This window comes from Archocentrus centrarchus, chromosome 14 (genome assembly GCF_007364275.1).
Source record: "Archocentrus centrarchus isolate MPI-CPG fArcCen1 chromosome 14, fArcCen1, whole genome shotgun sequence".
Taxonomy (NCBI): domain Eukaryota; kingdom Metazoa; phylum Chordata; class Actinopteri; order Cichliformes; family Cichlidae; genus Archocentrus; species Archocentrus centrarchus.
In genome coordinates, this window is record NC_044359.1 from 34,943,743 (window position 1) to 34,969,529 (window position 25,787).

The window sequence follows — 25,787 nt, forward strand, 5'->3', positions numbered from 1 at the left end:
TCAGCCTGTTTTTTTGTCAGTGCCACCACCTGCAAACCATACAGTACATCATAGCAGGTCTCACTACCATCTTGTAAACCTCCCCTTCCATTCTTGCTGCTTTTTTTCTGTCACAAATCACCCCAGCACTCACCTTCAGCCACTCCACCCTGCCTGTATTCTCTTCTTCACCTCTCTTGTACACTGTCCATTCATTTAAATGGTTGACTCCAGGTATTTGAACTTGTCCACCTTCACTACCTCTACTGCTTGCAACATCTTTGTCCACAGACAGTCCAACCTGACCTTATCCATCTACCTGTCCATCACCATTACAAACATGAAAGAGCTCAGAGCTGATCCCTGATGTAATCCCAGCCCCACCTTGAACCCATGCCATGGTGGCTGTGGCTGGGGTGGTTGAGTAGGTCATCTATTAATTGGACAGTTGGTGGTTCGATTCCTGGCTACTCCAGTCTGCATGTCAAAATATCATTGGGCAAGATACTGAACCCCAAGTTGTTCCTGATGTGTTCATCGTGATTGTGAATGTTAGATAGAAAGCAGAAAGTGCTTCAATTCAATTCAATTCAATTCAATTTTATTTATCCATCCATCCATCCATCCATTCGCTTCCGCTTATCCTGGTCAGGGTCGCGGGGGGGCCGGAGCCTATCCCAGCTGTCATAGGGCGAGAGGCAGGGTACACCCTGAACAGGTCGCCAGCCTGTCACAGGGCCAACACAGAGAGACGAACAACCTTTCACACTCACATTCACACCTACGGGCAATTTAGAATAGCCAATTAACCTAACCCCAGTAAGTGCATGTCTTTGGAATGTGGGAGGAAACCGGAGTACCCGGAGGAAACCCACGCAAGCACGGGGAGAACATGCAAACTCCACACAGAGAGAGGGAGAGGCCTGGGCCAAGGTGGAATCGAACCCAGGCCTTCCAGGAAGGCCTGGGTTCAATTTTATTTATATAGCGCCAAATCACAACAAACTGTCGCCTCAAGGCGCTTTGTATTGTGGGTAAAGACCCTACAATAATACAGAGAAAACCCAACAGTCAAAACGACCCCCTATGAGCAAGCACTTGGCGACAGTGGAAAGGAAAAACTCCCTTTTAACAGGAAGAAACCTCCAGCAGAACCAGGCTCAGGGAGGGGCAGTCATCTGCCGCGACCGGTTGGGCTGAGGGGAGAGAAAAGACATGCTGTGGAAGAGAGCCAGAGATTAATATCAATTAATGATTAAATGCAGAGTGGAGTATAAACAAAGTAAATAAGGTGAATGAGAAACAGTGCATTATGTGAACCCCCCAGCAGCCTAGGCCTATAGCAGCATAACTAAGGGATGGTTCAGGGTCACCTGATCCAGCCCTAACTATAAGCTTTATCATAAAGGAAAGTTTTAAGCCTAATCTTAAAAATAGAGAGGGTGTCTGTCTCCCGAATCCAAGCTGGAAGCTGGTTCCACAGAAGAGGCGCCTGAAAGCTGAAGGCTCTGCCTCCCATTCTACTCTTAAGTATCCTAGGAACCACAAGTAAGCCAGCAGTCTGAGAGAGAAGTGCTCTATTGGGGTGATATGGTACTATGAGGTCTTTGAGATAAGATGGTGCCTGATTATTCAAGACCTTGTATGTGAGGAGAAGAATTTTAAATTCTATTCTAGATTTAACAGGGAGCCAATGAAGAGAAGCCAATATAGGAGAAATCTGCTCTCTCTTTCTAGTCCCTGTCAGTACTCTAGCTGCAGCATTTTGGATCAGCTGAAGGCTTTTCAGAAAGCTTTTAGGACAGCCTGATAATAATGAATTACAATAATCCAGCCTAGAAGTAATAAATGCATGAATGAGCTTTTCAGCATCACTCTGAGAAAGGATGTTTCTAATTTTAGAAATATTGCGCAAATGCAAAAAAGCGGTCCTACATATTTGTTTAATATGTGCATTGAAGGACATATCCTGGTCAAAAATGACTCCAAGATTTCTCACAGTGTTACTGGAGGCCAAAGTAATGCCATCCAGAGTAAGTATCTGGTTAGACACCATGTTTCTAAGATTTGTGGGGCCGAGAACAAGAATTTCAGTTTTATCTGAATTTAGAAGCAGGAAATTAGAGGTCATCCAGGCCTTAATGTCTTTAAGACATTCCTGCAGTTTAATTAATTGATGTGTGTCATCTGGCTTCATTGATAGGTAAAGCTGAGTATCATCTGCATAACAATGAAAATTGATGCAGTGCTTTCTAATAATACTGCCTAAGGGAAGCATGTATAATGTAAATAAAATTGGTCCTAGCACAGAACCCTGTGGAACTCCATAATTAACCTTACTGTCTGAAGAAGACTCCCCATTTACATGAACAAATTGGAGTCTATGAGATAAATATGATTCAAACCACTGCAGTGCAGTACCTTTAATACCTATAGCAAGCTCTAATCTCTGTAATAAAATGTTATGGTCAACAGTATCAAAAGCTGCACTGAGGTCCAACAGGACAAAAACAGAGATGAGTCCACTGTCAGAGGCTCTAAGAAGATCATTTGTAACCTTCACTAATGCTGTTTCTGTACTGTGATGAATTCTGAAACCTGACTGAAACTCTTCAAATAAACCGTTCCTCTGCAGATGATCAGTTAGCTGTTTTACAACTACTCTTTCAAGAATCTTTGAGAGAAAAGGAAGGTTGGAGATTGGCCTATAATTAGCTAAGACAGCTGGGTCAAGTGATGGCTTTTTAAGCAGAGGTTTAATTACAGCCACCTTGAAGGTCTGTGGTACATAGCCAACTAATAAAGACTGATTGATCATTTTTAAGATTGAAGCATCAATAATTGGAAAGACTTATTTGAACAGTCTAGTAGGAATGGGATCTAACAAACATGTTGCTGGTTTGGAGGAAGTAACTATTGAAGTTAACTCTGAAAGATCAACTGGAGCAAAAGAGTCTAAACAAATACCAGCAGTGCTGAAAGCAGCCGAACATGAAGAATAATCTTTGAGATGGTTATGAATAATTTTTTCTCGAATGTCTAAAATTTTATTTGTAAAGAAATCCATGAAGTCACTACTAGTTAACGTGAAAGGAATACTCGGCTCTACAGAGCTCTGACTCTTTGTCAGCCTGGCTACAGTGCTGAAAAGAAACCTGGGGTTGTTCTTATTTTCTTCAATTAATGATGAATAGTAAGATGTCCTAGCTTTACGGAGGGCTTTTTTATAGAGCAACAAACTCTTTTTCCAGGCTAAATGAGCATCTTCTAATTTAGTGAGACGCCATTCCCTCTCCAGCTTTCGGGTTATCTGCTTTAAGCTGTGCGTTTGTGAATTATACCACGGAGTCAGGCACTTCTGATTTGAAGCTTTCCTTTTCAGAGGAGCCACAGTATCCAAAGTTATACGCAGTGAGGATGTAAAACTATTGACGAGATAATCAACCTCACTGGGAGCAGAGTTTAGGTAGCTGCTCTGTACTGTGTTGGCACATGGCACTGAAGAGCATAACAATGAAGGAATTAGATCCTTAAACTTAGTTACAGCACTTTCAGAAAGACTTCTACTGTAATAAAACCTATTCCCCACTGCTGTGTAATCCATTAAAGTAAATGTAAATGTTACTAAGAAATGATCAGACAGGAGGGGGCTTTCAGGGAATACTGTTAAGTCTTCAGTTTCTATGCCATATGTTAGGACAAGATCCAGAGTATGATTAAAGTGGTGGGTGGGCTCCTTTACATTTTGAGAGAAGCCAATTGAATCTAACAATAGATTAAATGCAGTGTTGAGGCTGTCATTCTCAGCATCTACATGGATGTTAAAATCACCCACTATAATTATTTTATCTGAACTGAGCACTAAATCAGATAAAAAGTCTGAGAAATCAGACAGAAACTCTGAGTAGGGACCAGGTGGACGATAGATAATAACAAATAAAACAGGTTTTTGATTTTCCCAATTAGGATGGACAAGACTAAGAGTCAGGCTTTCAAAAGAATGAAAACTTTGTCTGGGTCTCTGATTAATTAATAAGCTGGAATTGAAGATTGCAGCTAATCCTCCTCCTCGACCTGTACTTCGAGCATTCTGACAGTTACTGTGACTCGGGGGTGTTGATTCATTTAAACTAACATATTCATCCTGCTGTAACCAGGTTTCTGTAAGGCAGAATAAATCAATACGTTGATCAATTATTAAATCATTTACTAATAGGGACTTGGAAGAGAGAGACCTAATGTTTAACAATCCACATTTAATTGTTTTATTCTTTGGTGCAGTTGATGAAGCTGTATTAATGCTTCAGTGAATGCATGTGTGAATGAGGTTGCCTGTCCACTCTGCTTACTGCTGCATCTCTGCTTCTAGCTCCAACCTCCTTCTGCCACACGCTCGTCCTCCCAGCACGTTACTGCACACACATATATAGAAAAGACATAATTAATTCATGTTGGCCAGCATCCCCTTGAAACCACTGTGCCACCCCTCACCTGCAGCTGAGCCCCAAATTACTAAATATCACCACCACATAGCCTACTGCTGCTTGCTGATCATCACCTCCCTGCTTAATCTAACTTCAACAACTCTTTCTCATAGCTTCATGGTATGTCTCATCAATTTTATCACTTTTTAATCTTTCAGTTGCCTTCACTTGCTTCCTCTTCTTGATTTTGAAAGTCATCCTATAGAATACCATCCAATGCTGCCTAGCTGCGTACTGCCCTGACACCACTGTGCAATCTCCTATTTCTTTGAACCCTCTGCACAAGATGTAATTCACCTGTGTAAACCTCCCTCCACTTTTATATGTCATCCCATGTTCCTCCCTCTTCTTAAAGTATAAATTCACCACAGCCATTTCCATAATTTTTGCAAAATCCACCACCATCCGCCCTTCCTTATTTATCTCCTAAATCCAGCACCTTTTCATCACTTCTTTTCTCTTCACCTACATGTTAGATTCAACTCATTGTCATTGTGAGCACAAGGCACACAACGAAATGATCATTTCAGATCACTCATCCAGAGACAAGCATCTTCGGTCATGCAGCCAGAGACTGGCGCTACCGTTAGGCAATGTGGTTTAAGTGTCTTGCCCAAGGACACAACGCAGCACAGGGACAGGGGCTCGAACCTGCACCCTTCCGGCTGCAAGGCGAGCGCCACTCCCACAGTGCCCATTGAGGGCATTGAATGTCCAGAATTCCTCTTTCTTTTCTCATTCATTATCCAACTTGTGAGTTATACCCACTGACAACATTCAATATCATTCTTTCAATTTCAACACTCTCTTCACTTCCACAGTACTATTCAAATGCTCATCCTTCATGATTATCCCCTACTTTGTTTCCTTTTCTATCTACACCATGCTAGAACAGTTTGAATCTATCTCCAATGCTCTTGGTTTTGCTTTGCTTCCACATGGTCTATTTCACATACAGAATATCTACCTTCCTTCTTTTCATCATATCAGTCAGCTCTCTCCCTTTACCATTTATAGTCCCTACATTTAAAGTCCCTACTCTCATCTCCACAGTCCTGTAGATAGACAGACAGATGTTCTATCGGGTTTTGGTCAGGACTCTGTAAAGGCCGGTCAAGGTCCTTCAGACCAAACTCGCCCATCCATGTCTTTATAGACCTGCTTTGTGCACTGGTGAGTATGTTGGAACAGGAAGGGGGCATCCCCAAACTTTTCCCACAAAGTTGGAAGCATGAAATTGTTCAAAATGCCTTGGCATGCTGAAGCATTAAAAGTTCATTTCACTGGAACTAAGGGGCTGAGCCCAACTCCAAGAACCCCAAACCATAATCCCCCCTCCACCAAATTTTACACTTGGCACAACGCAGTCAGACAAGTACCGTTCTCCTCACAACCACCAAACCCAGACTCATCCATTGGATGGCCAGATGGAGAAGTGAGATTTGTTGCTCCAAAGAATACTTCTCCACTGCGCTAGAGTCCAGTGGTGGTGTGCTTTACTCCACTGCATCTGACACTTTGCATTGCGCTTGGTAATGTAAGGCTTGGTTGTAGTTGCTTTGCCAAGAAAACCCATTCCATGAAGCTATCTATGCACTATTCTTGATCTAATTTGAAAGCCACATGAAGTTTGGAGGTCTGTAGTAACTGACTGTGCAGAATGTGGTGACCTCTGCAGAGTATGTGCTTTAACACAGACCCAGCTCTGCTATTTTATGTGGTTTTCCACTTTAGAAGTGATTGGATCACCTGAATACAATGATTTGGATGGGTGAGTGAATACTTTTTGCAGTATAGTATAGATAGATCCTTTATTAATCTTTTGCAGGACATTATGTTGTCACAGCAGTATCAATAATAAAAAAAATTAAATGCTCTAGATTATGCTTGTTTGAAACAGGTCTCTCTTGCAAATGAGACATTGAATCTCAATGGGACGGCCTACTTGCTGGACTGTCTCCATTCTGACCCCAGCTACAGAGCCAGCCTTCTTGATCAGCTTGTTTGCTCTGTTTCTGTTTGCTACAACAATTCTTTCTCACCAGCAGGCCACCGCAAAAAATAGAACAATGGCCACCACTGTGTGGTAGACATTGCACAGCAAAGGTTGGCAGATGTTAAAATGACCTTAGTCTCCTAAAGAGATTAAGTCGGCTCTGACCCTTGCTGTATCCCATCTCCATGTGACTCCTTCAGTCCAGCTTAATGTCTAACTACACTCCAAAGTACCTGTGATTTGGAGACCACTTCCACTCCTGTGCCTCTGATGGTAATTGGTTTTGATTGGGTCTTTCTCTTTCCCCTCCTGAAATCCACAACCAACTCCTTGTTTTTTGTAGTATTCAAAAGGAGATGGTTCTGCTCAGTCCAGTCCACAAAGCTGCTGACTGCTCCTCTCTGTTCCTCCTCTAATGAGGCCAACAACACCTTCTTCTACTGCTTAGCATTGTTTTGGAGCTGATGTTTTGGAGTTGCACATACTGTGGTCATTGGGAAAGATAATCCAAGTAGCACAGCAACAGTGATGGATCCACTCATCCACTCACTCCTCATGTCCTCACCTAATAGACAGGGCAGGACTGTGTTGAATGCACTTCAGAAGTCAAAAAATGTGAACTTCACACATGCATCAGGTGTGCATAGACCCTCTACAGCATGTAGATAAGGGGATCGTCAGCACTGATCTTGGGCTGATATGTAAACTGCAGGAGGTCCATATAAGTGTACCAACCCTGATGTAGGTGAGTACCAGTCTTTCAAACTCTTTATGACATACAAAGTAAGTGCTATAGGTCATTATAGTGATTATAGTTGGTCACAGGGACCAGACAGGTGGTCTTCCACGACTTGGGGACTTTCTGTACAGTAGATGCAGACTTTGATTAAACAAGTGTGTTAAAATATCACCCAGCTCTGCAGAGCAGACCTTCAGCAGCCTTGGCCCTGATGGTTTCCTCTGTTTCAGTCAACTTAACTCCTTAATGACCTGAGATGAGTGGAAAGTCACAGGAATGGCTACAGGTGTAGGAGAAGGGGGAGGTGGGACTCTGGAAGAGTTGACATATGAAGGAGAGGGAGGGGTGAGAGAGCCATGTCTGACAGCAAATTGGAAGAAGGAAATTAAATTAACAGGTACTGCTTTCTGTTAGCCCGTCAACATTGTCCACATACTGTTCTCAGAAAACATCTCAGTCTGCTGTTTCAAAGCAGCACCTCAGGGCTTCTTTGGCCTCAGGACACCTACTTTTTGATGTTCAAGTGGTAACAGGCAACAACTTCAATAGCTGGAGCTACACCATGTCCTGGTCTGATTGACCAAGAGGGTGCAGTGCTCTGCATTTACAGGTGCTGGTCATACAATTAGAATATCATGAAAACGTTGATGTATTTCAGTAATTCCATTCAAAAAGTGAAACTTGTATATTATATTCATTCATAACACACAGACTGATATATTTCAAATGTTTATTTCTTTTAATTTTGATGATTATAACTGACAACTAATAAAAACCCCAAATTCAGTATCTCAGCAAATTAGAATATTGTGAAAAGGTTCAATATTGAAGACACCTGGTGCAACACCTGCAAAGGCCTTTAAATGGTCTCTCAGTCTAATTCTGTAGGCTACTCAATCATGGGGAAGACTGCTGACTTGACAGTTGTCCAAAAGACGACCTTTGACACCTTGCACAAGGACGGCAAGACACAAAAGGTCATTGCTAAAGAGGCTGCTGTTCACAGAGCTCTGTGTCCAAGCACATTAACAGAGAGGCGAAGGGAAGGAAAAGATGTGGTAGAAAAAAGTGGACAAGCAACAGGGATAACCACACCCTGGAGAGGATTGTGAAACAAAACCCATTCAAAAATGTGGGGGAGATTCACAAAGAGTGGACTGCAGCTGGAGTCAGTGCTTCAAGAACCACCACGCACAGACGTATGCAGACATGGGTTTCAGCTGTCGCAGTCCTCGTGTCGAGCCACTCTTGAACAAGAGACAGCGTCAGAAGCGTCTCGCCTGGGCTAAAGACAAAAAGGACTGGACTGCTGCTGAGTGCTCCAAAGTTATGTTCTCTGATCAAAGTCAATTTTGCATTTCCTTTGGAAATCAAGGTCCCAGAGTCTGGAGGAAGAGAGGAGAGGCACAGAATCCACGTTGGCTGAGGTCCAGTGTAAAGTTTCCACAGTCAGTGATGGTCTGAGGTGCCATGTCATCTGCTGCTGTTGGTCCACTGTGTTTTCTGATGTCCAAGGTCAATGCAGCCGTCTACCAGGAAGTTTTAGAGCACTTCATGCTTCCTGCTGCTGACCAACTTTATGGAGATGCAGATTTCATTTTCCAACAGGACTTGGCACCTGCCCACAGTGCCAAAGCTACCAGTACCTGGTTTAAGGACCATGGTATCCCTGTTCTTAATTGGCCAGCAAACTCGCCTGACTTTAACCACATAGAAAATCTATGGGCTATTGTGAAGAGGAAGATGCAATAAGCTAGACCCAACAATTCAGAAGAGCTGAAGGCAACTATCAAAGCAACCTGGGCTCTCATAACACCTGAGCAGTGCCACAGACTGATCGACTCCATGCCACGCCGCATTGCTGCAGTAATCCAGGCAAAAGGAGCCCCAACTAAGTACTGAGTGCTGTACATGCTCGTAGTTTTCATGTTCATACTTTTCAGTTGGTCAACATTTCTAAAAATCCTTTTTTTGTATTGGTCTTAAGTAATATTCTAATTTTCTGAGATACTGAATTTGGGGTTTTCATTAGTTGTCAGTTAAAATAATCAAAATTAAAATAAACATTTGAAATATATCAGTCTGTGTGTAATGAATGACTATAATATACAAGTTTCACTTTTTGAATGGAATTACTGAAATAAATCAACTTTTTCATGATATTCTAATTTTATGATCAGCACCTGTATATGCATTTTTCACATTGGCATAAAAGAGGTCCAGGATCTTGTTTCCCCTGGTGCTGCAATCCACAAACTGTTTAAAAGTGGGTAAGATTTTGGATAGTGATACATGATTATAGTCACCAGACAATGAAGATGAACATCTGGGTACCTGACCTGGAGTCTCATTATAGTGGCATGTATGACATCCCACGGTGCTTCCTTGTTGGCAGACAGGGGGATCTAAACAACAATGGCTATCACTACTGTGAACTCCCTCAGCAAGTAATATGGTCTTGAGCTAAGCGGTAGCAGTTCAGTATTCCTGGTGCATATCTGTTCTTTGATTGTAGCACGTTCAGGGTTATACCATTTAGTTCTGACAAGTAGGATAAGCTCCCCTCCTTTCTGTTTGCTGCTAGCTCGGGTGTCCCTGCCCACAAGTATCGTGCTAAAACCGATAAAGATGATCAGCAAGGCAGGGAAACTGTTTGTGAGCCACATCTAAGTCAGGCATATGAGGCTGCTTCACCAATACACTTTTTCCACCCCAACAAGACTCTCCATTGCCTCAAGTTTGATGTTTAAGCAGCAAACATTTCCCATAGTAATGAATGGCAGGGGTGGTTTAAAAGTTTTTCTCCATGTTCTCTTGGCTTTTATTCCACTTCACTCCCGCAGTTCCTCAATGCCTCCTCCATAGTAACTCCTTCAGATTGTCATGTCTAATCCCAAGTCTTGAGCAATGTGTCCAGTAGTTTCTGGTGGGTGTATGTTTAAACAGTAGTCTCTTGATCACGTTTCACTGTCCATTCCACAGTTATCATATACACAGTGCTGTATAAAGTCCACTTCAGGGCACAGAAGGCAAAGAAAAAGTCATGTTGTTTTTGTGGCAATTAAAAATACTGTGATAGTGCCTAATAAATATGGTAAAAGAAATTAAAATGCCTAAAACACATACACACACTGCTGCACGCAACGGGCTGTCATCTCTGCTGCGCAATAATCCTCTTGGCGCCATAACAACATCAAACTCTCTAGAGTCAAAGGTTTTCTCCTGCTGCCTCCTAACACGCCTTACCCCTTTCCTCTTCTTTTGTCTTCAGCCAACAGTAGCACAGTTTACATCCTTTTGGCAGCCAGCACTGGCGGGGTTGTTGTTGTTAACCTGGGCCCCAACCGATCCAGTATGGAAATCTCATTCTTGATGAGCTGCATGTATGATTTGATAAAGGTTTTACACCTGAAGCCCTTGCTGGCACTAGGAGTACACTTGCATTTGTTTTCATAGTGACACATTATTCTGCTTTTTGTAATATTATTTTAGCTTTTAGTTTTAGGGTAAGCCAAATAAACTACCTCAGGTTTAGGAAAAAGTAATGCTTTAAGTTTAAGAAAAACTTTCACCCTGGTGTTATCGTGTTTAGTTCAGCTGCCTGACTACACTGTACATTGAAAATTGATCAAGACAGATCCTAATTTGACAGATTTTCCTGTTGTTCAAGTATGAACAACAGGAAAATCTGTCAAGACCTTAATAGGTAGTGAGGCAGATTTGTGATAGAGTATGCAAAATGCAAATATTACCAAAATGAACCTCCCACATCCCTCTACATCAGGGGTAAGGAACTCCAGGCCTCGAGAGCCGGTGTCCTGCAGGTTTTAGATGTGTCCCTGATCCAGCACACCTGAATCACATATAGAAGTCATTAGCAGGACTCTGGAGAACTTGACTGCAGACTGAGGAGGTAATTCAGTCATTTGAGTCAGGTGTGCTGGATCAGGGACACATCTAAAACCTGCAGGACACCGGCTCTCGAGGCCTGGAGTTCCCTACCCCTGCTCTACATCATAGTCTAAGTGTGCTTTCTATCATGCTGTCTGTGGTGCTGCAGGAGCAGGCTATTCAGTGGTGGATAGATGAACTATGGTGGATTAGCTAAATAATACCAGTTCATTAAGTAAAGTAAGTCTTCAGGTATTCTTGGACCATTTTAAACAACATAGCTGTTGGAATGTTTCTTGAACACCATAGCAATTCCTTCAGCCGTTGCCATTAAGAGACACATTTTAGGAGTAAAGGAGAAAGGCAGGCAGCAGGGTTTCTCTCAGTATCTGACTGATGTTTTGGTTGATTTGGGGAAGAAAAACAATTTGACCTCTGGTCAATGAACAAGATAAGAAAAACCTATTTTTTCTTAAAGTACATGTACATGTTCATTAACAAAATGATGACAAGATACAGAGCACATTGGAAATAACTGAATTAGTTTTCTGTTGCTATACTTTCTGTTAATAGCACATTTTCTAAACTGTGGGTGGACTATGCTGCATAGTACAGTGTCTCACCCACATGGAGATAACACCAGGAACATTTTATTAAGAAAGTATATTAAGCCCAATTTTTGGTAATAAACAATGCCTTTTAATGTTAATGATGTCAACACGAAGTGTCAATGAAGTTTACCTGTCTCTGTTTGAACACAGTGTGCCAGGAACAAGAAACTAACAGAAAACTGATTCTTAAATTACAGATTCCTCCTACATACAGTAGTAGATGCTCTGATCACAATTTGGAGCACCTTACTGCATTAATCTGCATACAAATGAGAAATAAACAATTTTCATGAAATCACATTATGTCTTTAATGTATTACAACATGGCACTTATATTTATACCTAACATGAGTAATATGAAAACAGAGGTTCCATCCAGCCAGCCAATCAGTTTCTGGTGCTCATCCAGGGCTGGGTTGTGGGGACAGCAGCCTGAGCAGAGAAGCCCAGACCTTCCTCTACCTCTCAGTAATCTCCTCCAGCTCATCAGGGGGAATGTGAGGCCATTCTTAGACCTGCAGAGAGATGCAATCTCTCTAGCATGTCCTGGTTATGCCCTGGGGCTGCTTCCTGGTAGGTTAAGCCTGAAACACCTAATCCAAATGGCACCCAGGAGGCATTTTGTTCAGATGCCCAAACCACCTCAACTGGCTCCTTTCGATATGGAGGAGCAGCAGCTCTACTCTGAACCCCTCCTGAATGGCTGCACTCCTCACCCTATCTCTAAGGGAGAGGCCAGCCACCCTTCAGAGGAAGTTCATTTCCATCACTTGTACCTGCAGTGTCATTCTTTCAGTCACTACTCAGAACTCGTGAACATAGGTGAAGGTATGGATGTAGATTGACCAGTAAGTTGTCAGTTTCACTTTTACACTCAGCTCTCTCTTCACCACAACAGACCAGTACAGCTCCCGCATCACTGCAGATGCAACCCAAATCTGTCCGTCAGTCTCCTGCTCCCTTTTCGCCTCACACGTGAACAGTATTTGACATATGTGTTCAGACTCTTCCACTTGGAGCTTAGAAGAATTTTGGAAAACAGTCCATGGCTCCCTGGCGCTGTGACCTTAATAAATGTTTCTGTCACAGTTTTGCTTTTTCATCTCTTCCTCTTTTTTCCCTTCTTTTTCTCACTCCCGGAAGAACAACTGCTCTTCATTTTCATTGAGTGCTTTCTTTGTTGTCATTAGGTTTGTTTAAACAGAATCATGTGTGCTGCATGCAATGAGAGAGAGTGGAGTTTGTCAGCCCTCAGGCAGCCCCCCAACAGCCTGGGGCCCCAAGCAGTTGCCTGCCTTGCCTGGTGGCAAGTGGTGCCTCTGTTTTCACATCACTCAGCACAGTGTTTTGTTTTTTTGTCCATCTGGTTAAAACAGAATCCTAGAAATCAACCAAGGAGTCAGAACAACATCACTTGGTGTCATGTCCATAGGCCAAGTTGGACTGCTGATTCTAATTTTTATTAGTTAAGTTCATTATGTGCACTAGCAGCTGTGGTTGCAGTATCCACTCAGTATTAATACTGACTCATCAGTGTAGGTGCTTGAATGTTACCCATACTCTGAGCTCAAACCTTTTATACTCTTCTTTATATGTTCACTTCAATCACAGGTACACTATAGCTTGATTCCTTAAATTAGTCACACTTCTGCATTGTGTTGTTGTTTGCTTGAGGCAAATTTGTCTGAAAAGGACCTACACAAACTGACTGTATCATCTCCAAACACTGTGATAGTTTGTGTGGATTTCCACTCACTTATCTGAACAACTGTGAAATCACAAAAGCTCCTCATGCGTTGCGTTCTTCACTGTTATTAAATGCGAACAGCCATTTCTCTCTTAAGTAATGCCGAACTAAGCGAATCATTCAGAGCCTTTAGTTTGACAGCAGCAGTGGCTTAAAAAGAAAGTTAAAGTTTTTATGGATAGTCTCCTTGGAATGAAGCAAGCTAACAAACCAAGCTGATGGTATTTGAGTTCTTTTCAAAGGGTTAACCTTAAAAAAATTGAGAGTTGCTAAAAAAAATTGCTATTGAAATTGAAATGAGAGGGTATAAATTTCCCATGTTGAATGAGATTATTTTACAATTCTTTGTGGATCTTGCCTTTTTGAGATATATTTGCACATGGAATAAGGTATATTTATTACATCAAGCAACATTGTTGCTACCGTTCCCTCTCTCAATATTTCTGCAGGAAGTCCAGTTTGTCGGGAATCAGTACGCAAAATAAAAGAGAGAAAGAAAAACTGATGGTAGTCAGTGGGTGACGAGCACCAACAACACCACCACCCACTCAAGTCCTCTTCATGAATGCCCAGTGGTTTCTGTTTCTTTTTCCTATACTCAAAAAGAATATGCATCAAGTTCAATTGATCCCTCTGGGTTGGTGTTTTCACAGCTGGGAGAGACTTGCCTACACAGTGGCTTGAACCTTGATCCTGTGATTTCTAAGCAAACACTGCATTTTGAATGTTTTGCTCCAGGCAGCATTAATTACTTTTGCATAGGCACATTAATGCTTTCACTCTGCAGAAACCCTCAGTGGAAGATTAGATGTTTTAACTGTTGTTTGAATAATGCAAGCACAATTTTGGATCAGGAAATTTAGAGTATTTACATGCATTTTAGTATCCTGCATACAGTCAGGTCCTCTTTTTTCCCATCATTAGTTGATCTGGGCTTCAAAATTCATTGAAATACAACACATGTTTAGAATTCAATTGCAAATGTGGTTGTTGGTAGTTACATATGTAACACTAGTTCCAAGTTCAGTGGCTAAGGCAGGGCTGAACAAAATAAAAACCTACATCACAGGTCCATTTATCTATATTTCCATATTAAGGTAATACAGAGTATATGAGTGCTGAAGTGTTTACTCCAGTATTTACTCCAGTTTCCCAGTTTGATACTGGGAGCTTGCACCATTTGATGGTATGCTGTCACAGATATATACTATACTGCAAAAAGTAATCACTCATCTACCTTCACATATATATGTGGAATTTTTAGTTGTGAGGAAATTTCCCAACTGTGTCATCCTATCACAGTACCACAGTAGAATTCACTGAGCTCCTGAGAGTGACCCATTCTTTCACAAACATTTGTAGAAGCAGTCTGCGTGCTTAGGTATCTGCTTTTATACACTCGTGGATGGGAGTGATTGGAACACCTGAATTCAAAGATTTGGATGAGTGAATTAATACTTTTGCAATATTTTGTATGTACAGTTCTGTGAAAAAAATCTGCCCCCTTTTTGATTTCATTTTTGCATATTTGTTACAATTACCTGTTTCAGATCATCAAACAAATTTTAATATTAGACAAAGATAAGTTGAGTAAACACAAAATGCAGTTTTTAAGTGATGAATTGAGGAAAAAAAAAACAAAAAACAAAAAACAATTGTCCCTAAACCTACTTGGTTGTGCCACTCTTGGCAGGAAGAACTGCAATCAAGTATTTGCAATAACTGGCAATGAGTCTGTCACATTACTGTGGAGGAATTTTGGCCCACTCTTCTGTTTTAATTCAGCCACACTGGAGAGTTTTCAAGCATGAATGGCTTGTTTGAGTTTATGCCAAAGCATCTCAAGCAGATTTATGTCTGGACTTTGACTAGGCCGCTTCAAAACCTTTATTTTTTGAGCCATTCAGAGGTAGCCTTGCTGGTGTGTTTCAAATCATTGTCCTGCAGCATAACCCAAGCGCACCTGGGCTTCATGACATGAACTGAAGGACAGATGTTCTCCTTCAGGAGTTTCTGGTATACAGCAGAATTCATGCCTCAATCAATTACAACAAGTCTGCCAGGTTCTGAAACAGCAACGTAGCCCCAGACATCACACATCCAAGACCATCAGGAAACATTTTGAGTTACATCAGACTTGAGTCTGACTCTCTTCAATGAGTCTACAACTGTTGTATGCAAAATCTGCATCAACATCTACAGCCGTTACCACTCAGTCAATGTAAAGAAACTGAAAACTAGGCATTGAATGTTGTAGGCAGCTGGTCAGATTATAGACAATGATAAATGAGATTATAGATCAAAAGAGAGAGAGTGTTTATCATGAGAAATGGTATTTATGTATTTTGTTTAAAAACTGAATAAAAACTGAATTGGTGGAATCTTTTTTCTAAGTAATTTCTATGCTAGCAATTTTCATTTCTATGCATTTTAAAATGACTATATTGTTGTCAGCTCGCAACTGTGTAACACTCTAAATATTACATTTTATATATTACAAAAAAGAACAACACTGCAAAATTCTTTAGTCATACAACATACAATACAGCAGGTATTATACATCATAGCACTTTCCTGCTAGTAGATGTAGGTATCAGTATTTTGGTGTAGATTCCTAGAGAATTTGTAAAGTGTACTTAAGCTTATAAGCTGAAGACAGAGTCAAAAGTTTATGCAAAATGATTGGGCATTTTTCAGATTACAGTAGTTTTATTTTTTCCATAGCATGCATAACAAAAACTATCTTTCTGTACCCACACAGTACAACTCAGTAAAGATGTAACCATGATAATACTGGAATTATATCTAATATAAAAAAAAAATAGCTCAGGACTCCTTGTAGGTACTCCTGTTCACATAACCATTTTTCATATTTCCAAACTCTACAAGCCCTGTGATTATATTGATTAAGGTTTGGGTAAAAGGGCATGTGAGAGAGAAATACAAAAACACAAAAGAACAACTGACTATTCTCTGTCTACAGCGTGTTGGTAGGTGAGTGTGAGTCTGCATGAGTGTGCCCTCTAGCCTGACCGTGACTCATCAGTGGAGCTTTTAAACTCCCGCTAACCCTGTGGGGTATTACATGTCCTCATCCTTGTCTCTAGACTGCTTGAGTGGAGATGATCCTCATTAAAGTGTCCAGATAGAGGGCATGTGTCTTTGCAGCTTCTCCTTTTCTCACACTACGAAACCCAATCTGACAAATCCTCTTATAAAAATATCATTCTCCCACTACCCATCCCAGACCCTGCTCTCATCAGACATCGATGCCTGATTTGTCCTTCCTTATTTGCACACAGCATTGATCAGGTGAAACTGAACAGCCGAAGTGAAACTAGTACAGGCCGTGTGGATGAGTAATAATAAATGATGAATATCCTTCACCAAGCATTTTTGCTGGGACATGACATGAGGTATGGTAATCACAGTTAATATTGTCTTACCAGCATGCAGAAAAAGGGTCAGGTTGCCATCCCATTAGCTACAATAATTGAACTGTCATCCAAACAGCCATATTCCCCAGTTCTTTTCTTGTATTCCCCTTTCTTATATATTTCATGAAATTTTCATCAGCTCAGATGGGGAGTTATTTCCTGTCTCCATTTACTCAACTAACTTGAATGTTGTTCAGGGCTTGGCTGACAGTGAACATAATCTACAACTTTGTTTTATCAGATGACAGCTGCATATTTATAGAAGAACAGTTTGGGGAGATCAAGACACCCAAACTTTATAGATGCACAAATGACAACAGAATCTTTTTTTAAAAAAAAACTATCTCCCAAACTCTGTCATTCATTAACTGTTTCAAATATCAGGGCTTTTTTACACTGTGAGTTTAGAGCATGGATTACACCTGGAAGTAAGAATTTCACTAGTTGGTACTATAGTGGATCAATTTAGTGTGATAATATCATGAATCAGAATCTGAATTTTTGGGAAAAGATTCACCATCAAGGAACTGCATATGTGTTCAGCAGAGAGTGGGTCAATGTAGCAGCTCTAACCTTCTATCCATACAACAGGCTGTATCCTTGAGTAAACACATTCCTAATGGTGTAGTTGTAAAATTACTGAACACCCATGACCTCATTAATCTTGGATAAACAACTCTGCCCTGTGGTTTCCAAAACCAATAAGTTTGGGCTTTTCTTTAGTGGTATCGCTATAGTAATCCATTTTCTGTCACTAAGAGAACACAAAGACTTGTGACATTTCTTAAAAGATTTATGTCGCAATGTTCAGAGATCAGTGGTTAAAGCTGCTGCCACTGCCTCCATTTTGACTTGTGTATGAAATCACAGTTGTTGAGTATAAAGTGACTTCACAGTCAATTTATGCAATGGAAAGAAAAAAAAAATTTATATTTTGCCTTTGATAAAATTAAAAATTGCTAAGGGGGATAATAAAGCATAATTGCATTTTTAGAACATTAAATTTCGGTAAAGGTGGTACAAAAACATAGAGCTTTGAGCAACAAGATTTTACATCAATCGAATGACAAGTGAAGTAAATAACGCTGAATATACAACGATCAGGCATAACATCATGACTCCCTGCCTAATATTATATTGGTCCCCCTTTTGCTGCCAAAACAACAAGGCATGGACTCCATTAGACCGCTGACTGTGTGCTACACTATCTGGCGCCATAGTGTGTATAGCATGGCAGCTATTTTAAGTACACATGATTAGAACTTATGGAAACAGGCAAACATTCTTTGAACTTTGTTCCTGCGGACATTAAATAATTTCTGAAATGGATTATTCGTCCATGGAAACACCTTAATCCAAACTGCTACTAAACCCAGACTGCAGAAATACAAATGGCAAAAGCAAAGTAAAAGGGTAGGCTACAGAGCCAGACTGCATTGGCTCCACACAGATTAGCCGTTCTGAGCTTACTTCTTGTCAATTCACTCTCTTGTTAAGAAAATAGACTACTTGAGACTCCGATTTATAAACAACAGATGGGACAGCTGCATCATAATAATCTCTGAGACATGGTTGCATGAAAACATCCCAGATGCAGCTGTGGAACTACAGGGACACAGCGTCTACAGAGCAGACTGCATATTGGAGGCTGGAAAGAAAAGAGTGTGTGTGTTTTTGTGAGAGACGATTTTTGCAATGATGTCACTGTTATAAAAAGACATTATTGCTCAGACTTGGAGTTTCTAGAGTTAAAATGCAGGTCATACCACCTCAGTGTGAGCACAATGCCTTGTTTGTTTTTGCTGTGTACATCCATCCACGGGCAAATGCAAAGCTTGCCATGAGAAGGCTGCATGAGGCAATCAGCAAACACTACCAGATAGATTCATTATTGTAGTGGCCGACTTTAATCACACAAACCTGAAGTCTGTATTACCCAAATTCCACAGAAACATCCATATGGGTACACACAATGGAAAAACACTGGATACACCAACTTTAAAGATGCCTACAAAGTCCGCCCAGCCCCCCACCTTAGACAGTCAGACCACTTGACCCTGTTCTTAACGTCTACATATCAACCCCTCGTCAGCAAAACAAAGAGCCAGGTCGGGACAGTTCAAATCTGGTCTGAGGAAACTGAGGCAACACTGAAGGACTGTTTTGAGGACACAAGGTGGGAGCTCTTTGATTAGGGAGACACAGAGCAATACAGCTCCATAGTATTTGATTATATCAGATTCTGTGTTGAGAGCTCCACCAAAACCAGACCAGAGAAGGGGGACTGCTGTTGCCAAAAAAACATAAAATAAAAATCAAACAGCATTTTTGGGACAACAACCACAGCATGTGGCAGGGGATCAGAACAATTACCAACTACAAACAAAACCCCTGCCCATCCCCCACAGTCAACCTCTCCCTCCCTGATCAATTGAAAACTCTATTCTCTTATTTTGATAACAGCAACGGGAGTGTCATCTCCCATAGTCAATATCCCTCACACCCCTCCAACCCCCATCAAGAAGAGGGGAATCCAATGGTATTGCATCGGTACCATGTTAAGCAGGCTTTGCTTAATATTAATAGCAGGAAGGCAACTGGTCCAGACAGGGTCCCAGGATGTGCAGTGAAGTCTTATGCACAGCAACTTGCGGCTGTTTTCAGTGACATATTCAACAGGTCACTGAAAGGGGCTACAGTTCCCATCTGCCTAAAGACTGTGACCTTCCTCCCAATCCCGAAGCGCTCAGCAGCCACATGAATGAATACTGGCCGGTCACATTAACACCGATAGTCAAGAAATGTTTTGAGAGACTAATAATGAATCACATCAAGGCCTCGGTGCCTCCTGACCTGGATCAGTACCAGTTTACCTATAAAACCAACAGATGCATTGGCAGACTTGGAAAACCCAAATATTATGTGAAGATAGTGTTTGTCAACTTCAACTCAACCCGGGCAAGCTGGTTGACAAATTGCAGACACTGGCCTCAGTAGCTAGATCAAGGATTTTCTTCTCCAACAGATCACAGCACGTGAGACTTGGAGACCTCTACTCATTTAACATCATTCTCAACACTGGCACCTCCCAGGGCTGTGTTCTCAGTCCACTCTAACTATATTCTCTTTTTACACATGATTGTACCCCAATTGATAATACAAACTACACATTCAAGTTTGCAGATGACACATCTGTGGTGGGGTTGATAACCAACAATGATGAGGCAGCCTACAGACAGGAGTTCCAGGCCCTCACATACTGGTGCCAGAATAATGACTTGCTCCTTAACACCAACAAGACAAAGGAGCTTGTCATTGACTTCAGGAAACGTAAGGACACAGTACATGCCAGTCTAATGATCACTGGAAAAAAGGTGGAACAGGTGGGGAGCTTCAAGTACCTTGGTGTTCACCTCACAAGGGACTTGACGTGGATAGTAAACACCAGAGAAGTGGTGAAGGCCCAACAGAGACTCTTCTTCTAGCAGTCCTTCAAGAAAACTGGGCTCGCATGAAAATGCCTCACCAACTTCTACCAATGCACCTTAGAAAGTATCTTGAGCTATGGATGCATGGTGTGGTTCTCCAGCTGCACCTCAGAAGAGAGAAAAGACCTGCAGTGGATCATTAAGACCCCATTTACTCCAGAGCATTTTCAGTGTCATTTTGCTGTTTTTGTTTTCAAAAAGTAGCACGTTCAGTTTGAAATGTTTTAGAAACTATCTTTGTTTACATGGAAAAGCAAGATGTTGAAAACACTGATGTTCCCATTGCCAGACCACTAGTTGACAGCATGGATACAGCAACTGCAATCATAGTACACATATACTAGTGGCCCTGTTTTCAAAATTTAGCGTTTTCGCTCATTTACACGCAAACAAAGACCAGAGCATTTTGAAAATGCTCTAGAGCCCATTTTCAAAAAGCCAGCCAAGATATATATTCTCTCCAGCGTATCCTGAGTCTATCTGGGGCCTCCTCCCAGTAGGACATGCCCAGAACACCTCACCCAAGAGGTGCCCAGGAGGCATCCTGGTCAGATGCCCAAACCACTTAAACTGGCTCCTTTCGATTTTTTCAATTTCAGTTTACGGTAATGATAATAACCTTGGAAATGATTTTGACTTATGTCTGGCAAGATGGACGAAGCTCTTGCTATGGCTGTACAAGGACTGTCTGCACTGAAACAACAGGCCAGACACCCCATACTCCCACAGCACCCCCCACAGGATACCCCAAGGGATACGTTCGAATGCCTTCTCCAAATCCACAAAACGTGTAGACAGGTTCTTATATAGCGCTTTTCTACTCTTCTTTGAGCACTCAAAGGGCTTTATACAACATGCCTCATTCACCCATTCACAGCCATTCATACAAGCACTTCCTTCTACATCTAAGTGCTTTCTGTCAAGCATTCACACTCTGACAGTTTGCATCGGAGAGTAACTTGGGGAGTAATGGAACCACCAACCTTCCACTTAGTGACCTGCTCTACCTCCTGAGCTACAGCCAGTTGTGCAAACTCCCATGCACATTCAAATATTCTCGAGAGGCTATTCTAGTGTTTGACTAATGGACAGACCCTCCTTTCCACCACCCTGACATAGACCTTACCAGGGAGGCTGTGGAGTGTGATCCCCCTATAGCTGGAGCACACCAGGGGTGGTGGCGTGGTGGTCCTCCTTCTTAAACATGGGGACCACCACCCCAGTCTGCCAGTCCAGTGGCATCACCCCAGATCACCACGCAACATTGCAGATGCGTATCAACCAAGACAGCCCTATAGCATCCAGAGCCTTCAGGAACTCAGTGTGAATATCATACCTCAGGGTCCCTGCTAGCAAGTAATTGTTTAACCACCTCAATGACCTCATCCCCAGACTCTACTTCCACTACAGAAGTTGTGTTAGTGGGATTAAGGAGATCCTTGAAGTATTCCTACCATCACCCAACTATAGCTTCAGCTGAAGTCAGCAGCGCCAAACCTGCATGTTATAAACTGTGTGAGTAGTGCACGGCTTTCCTCTCCTGATGATTTGCCAGAATCATTTCAAGGCTGTCCGAAAGTCTTTATCCATGGTCTCACTGAACTGCTCCCACACATGAGTTTTTGCTTTGGCCACTACCTGATCTCCGTTCCGCTTGGCCTGCCGGTACCCGTCAGCTGCCTCCAGAGTCCCACAAGAACAACCAAGCCCAATAGGATTCTTTCTTCAGCTTGATGGCTCAGTTTACCTCTGGTGACCACCATCTGGTTTGGGGATTACCACCAGAACAGGCACCAACCAACTTGCAGCTGCAACTCTGACCAGCAGCCTCAATAATGGAAATGTGGAACATGGTCCATTCAGATTTAATGTCCTCAGCCTCCCTCGGAATGTTGTCAAAGTTGTGCCGGAGGTGGGATTTGAAGATCTTGAGGACTAGGGCCTCTGCCAGCTGTTCCCAGCCCATCCTTACTATAAGTCTAGGTGCATCAGGTCTGTCCAGCATTGTCCCCTGCCACCTGATCTAACTCACAACCAGGTGGTGATTGGTTGACAGCTCAACTCCTCGCTTCACCCTAGTGTCCAGAACATTCAACTGCAGATCTGATAATAGGATTACAAAATCGATCATCGACCTGCAACCTAGGGTGTCCTGGTGCCACGTGCACTTTTGTGCATCTTTATGTTTGAACATGGTGTGTGTTATGGACAAACCGTGGTTTGCACAGAACAAAACACCATTTGGGTTCAGATAAGGTAAGCTGTTCCTCCCAACCTCGCCCCTCCAAGTCTCACTGTCATTGCCCATGTGAGTGTTGAAGTCTCCCAGTAGGACAATGGAGTAACTGGATGGAGCACCCTTGAGCACCTGCCCAGCAACTCAACAGTCAGGACCCAGGACCAGAAACGCAGGGAAGCAACCCTCACATCCAGTGGTGAAAACTCCAATGTACAGGCAGTAAGGGGATACAAGATTACCCAACTCAGCTCACTGCCCATCACCCAGAACAACTCCAGACTGAAACAGAGTCCAGGCCATGCATTGAGATGAGCCCAACTATATCTAGCCGGTATCTCTCAACCTCATGTACTAGCTCAGGCTCCTTCCCCACCAGACAGGTGACATTCCACATCCCTATAAGCAGTCTCAATAGCCACTGAGTGGTCTGCCAGGGCCTCCACCCTTGGCCATTGCCTGACACGCATTACACCCGACCCCTACAACAACCCCCTGTGGGTGGTGGGCCTACAGGAGGGCAGGCCCATGTCCATGGCCAACAGACGCTCTCCCTTGAGTGCCCTCCCTAGGCCTGACTCCAGGAATTGGAATAGCGTCATTCTAACGACCCCGTATGGATTTGGCATTATATAAAAAAAATTTTTATTTTAATTGAACTGATTAATAAGTGTTACTCACGTCACCTGTCAGTGGTCATAATTTGATTGGTAGGACAGTACAAATGTTCTGAGGTGTAAAAAGGTGTCCTGGGATTCACTGCTCACCTCTCATTGCCAGGACACACCCAGACATCCCCTTCCCCTGCCTCAAGGCACAAGAGCTGTTTAGGGAGGATGGTCTCTGTCTCTCTCTCTCTAAGGGCACCCTGGTGTCATAATTTAACAGACACATTTTGTAAACACATTTAGTATAGATTTGCAATTTGCAGATAAACTTCAAGATAATTTCCTTAACAACTGAAATAGCTGCCATGAGGCCATTGGCACGATATTGTTGAAGGCCTAAAAACTCATATCTTCATGCACTTAAGAAAAATGGCAGTGTAAAATGTTACTGTTTAATGGCACCCTGACTGCCATTAGGCATTGAGATGAACTCCTTGGACCCACTGTCAGACCCTCTCCTGGTGCAGTGGGTCCTTCTGATGCACAATAATGGCTATCCCCATGGTCTGAGAGTTTGCAGGCAGTTCCAGGAGGATGAAGGAATTGATACCACCGACTGGTTTCCACACTCACCTGACCTAAATTCAATAGAACACCTCTGGGACATTAAGTTTCAGTCCATCTGCCATCGCCAATTTGCACTTCAGGCTCTGCATGCCCTGGTCCAGGACACCATCCATCTCATTAGGAGCCCGATGTTGTCAGGCATGCATACAAGCACACGAGGCCGTGCAAACTACTGAGTACCATTTTGAGTTGCTGCAATGAAATTTCTCCAAAATGGACTAGCCTGCCACATCATTTTTCCACTTTGATTTTTGGGGTATTTTTGAATTCAGCCATCTTCTATCAAACAGTGTGGATTCATTTCATTTGCAACACATTACCAAGTCCATATCAGTATACATATATATATCTAATATGATTTTTTTTTCTCCATTGAGATCTGATGGCTTTTCAAAGTGTTCCTTCAACTTTTTTGAGCAGTGTAAATGCAGGCATTCTACTCAGTGCCACTCTGTAATAAAAATAATAAGGAAACACTATGCAGATGGGAAAAGTTGCCTGGTTATTATTGCAAAGTGGCATGTTGAGTAGAAGTTGGACCTACTTAAGCAGGTGGTTGATCAGTGGATATCTACTCACAGAAACATATTGACAACTCAAACTAAAGTAATCACACGTTTATGTAAGGCCACATTAATTCACATTAAGCATGAAATCTAATAAACTTTTAACCTGAATGTAAATATTTGCTGGTATAAAGGTTTTCAAATTGTTAAGATTTTTGTTTAATTCAGTATAACTGCCCATTGTTCCAGTACAAAATGAACAGAGATGAATTTAGTTTTTTAATGGCACCACAGAAGACATTACCCAAGACTGTCAAAATTGAGTAAGAGAAAACAAAAATCAAGGTTAACTTTAAAACATCTACCTTTACCTGATGTTCTTCTTTAATGTTCTATAACACAGGGCTTTAACTTTATAAAAAGGCTTTATAGAACTCAAATGTGTCAAAGTTTAGCTATGTTTGAGCTTGCCTATTCATCTTAAAACCATTTATAAGGGTTGGGCTGAAAAGTTTATAGACAGACTAAGAAGGAGTTATACAGTAATTCAATTTGGCATGCCTTAAATTCAACCTTTACTAATGCCAACTGCGTGTTTTCTTTCTAGATAAACCCACATTGGATAAAGAACTGAGGACTTGAAAAAGTAGTACTAGAGACATTTTGGGAAAATGGTTAAAATTTGACACCGTTGTGTTGCCAAATATCTGCAGATAAAGGGGTTAGCCCCCAAGGACATTCATAATGTAGCTGACATGGTTGCTACATTATGATGATAATGATAATGCTAGGATGATGCTCCAGCTTCATCAATTGTGCAAAAGTGGGCAGCTGAATTCAAGAGAGGTAGGGAGAGCCTTGAAGGTGACCCAAGGTCCGGACGTTCTGCCGCCACCCAAGAAAACATTGACCGTGTTCACCACATGGTGATGGATGACAGACATTTAACTGTTAATCAGATAGCTAATGCTGTAGGCATCTGTAGGCATCTGTCGATGAGTAGAGAACAGTCTGCATAAGGAACTTGATTTCCACTCAGTGGGTGCCACAACTTTTGACACCTGATCAGTGCACCAGACTGGTCGTGTTGCAGGCGAACTAGGCAATTTTTGAAACAAACACAGCCAGTTTTATTGAATTAACCCAAGATGAATATTGGGTTAATCACTTTGAGCCAGAGACCAAATGGCAGTCCATGCAGTGGACAAACCTGTCTTCTCTCCCACCAAAGAAGGCCAAGGTGGTGTCATCAGCAGGGAAGGTGGTGGTCTCTGTCTTCTTCTTCTGGGATGCAAAGGACATTAAGTTCATTGACTACCTTCAAAAAGGCCATATTATCAATAGAGAATGCTATGCCAACTTGCTGAGGCAGCTGTGAAAGGCAATCGAGTTAAAATGGCATAGAAAACCGACGAAGGGGGTCCTGTTTCACCAGGAC

The 25,787-nt window shown here is 42.0% G+C and overlaps 1 protein-coding gene and 1 pseudogene across 1 annotated transcript in view; both read left to right on the forward strand.

The window, feature by feature from the left end:
- Positions 1–20,369, forward strand: part of LOC115791848 (glycerol-3-phosphate acyltransferase 4 pseudogene) — a 168,125-nt pseudogene extending 147,756 nt beyond the window's left edge.
- The window catches only part of ntm (neurotrimin), a 561,945-nt gene that overhangs the window by 258,147 nt on the left and 278,011 nt on the right, over positions 1–25,787 (forward strand). The window lies entirely within an intron of this gene.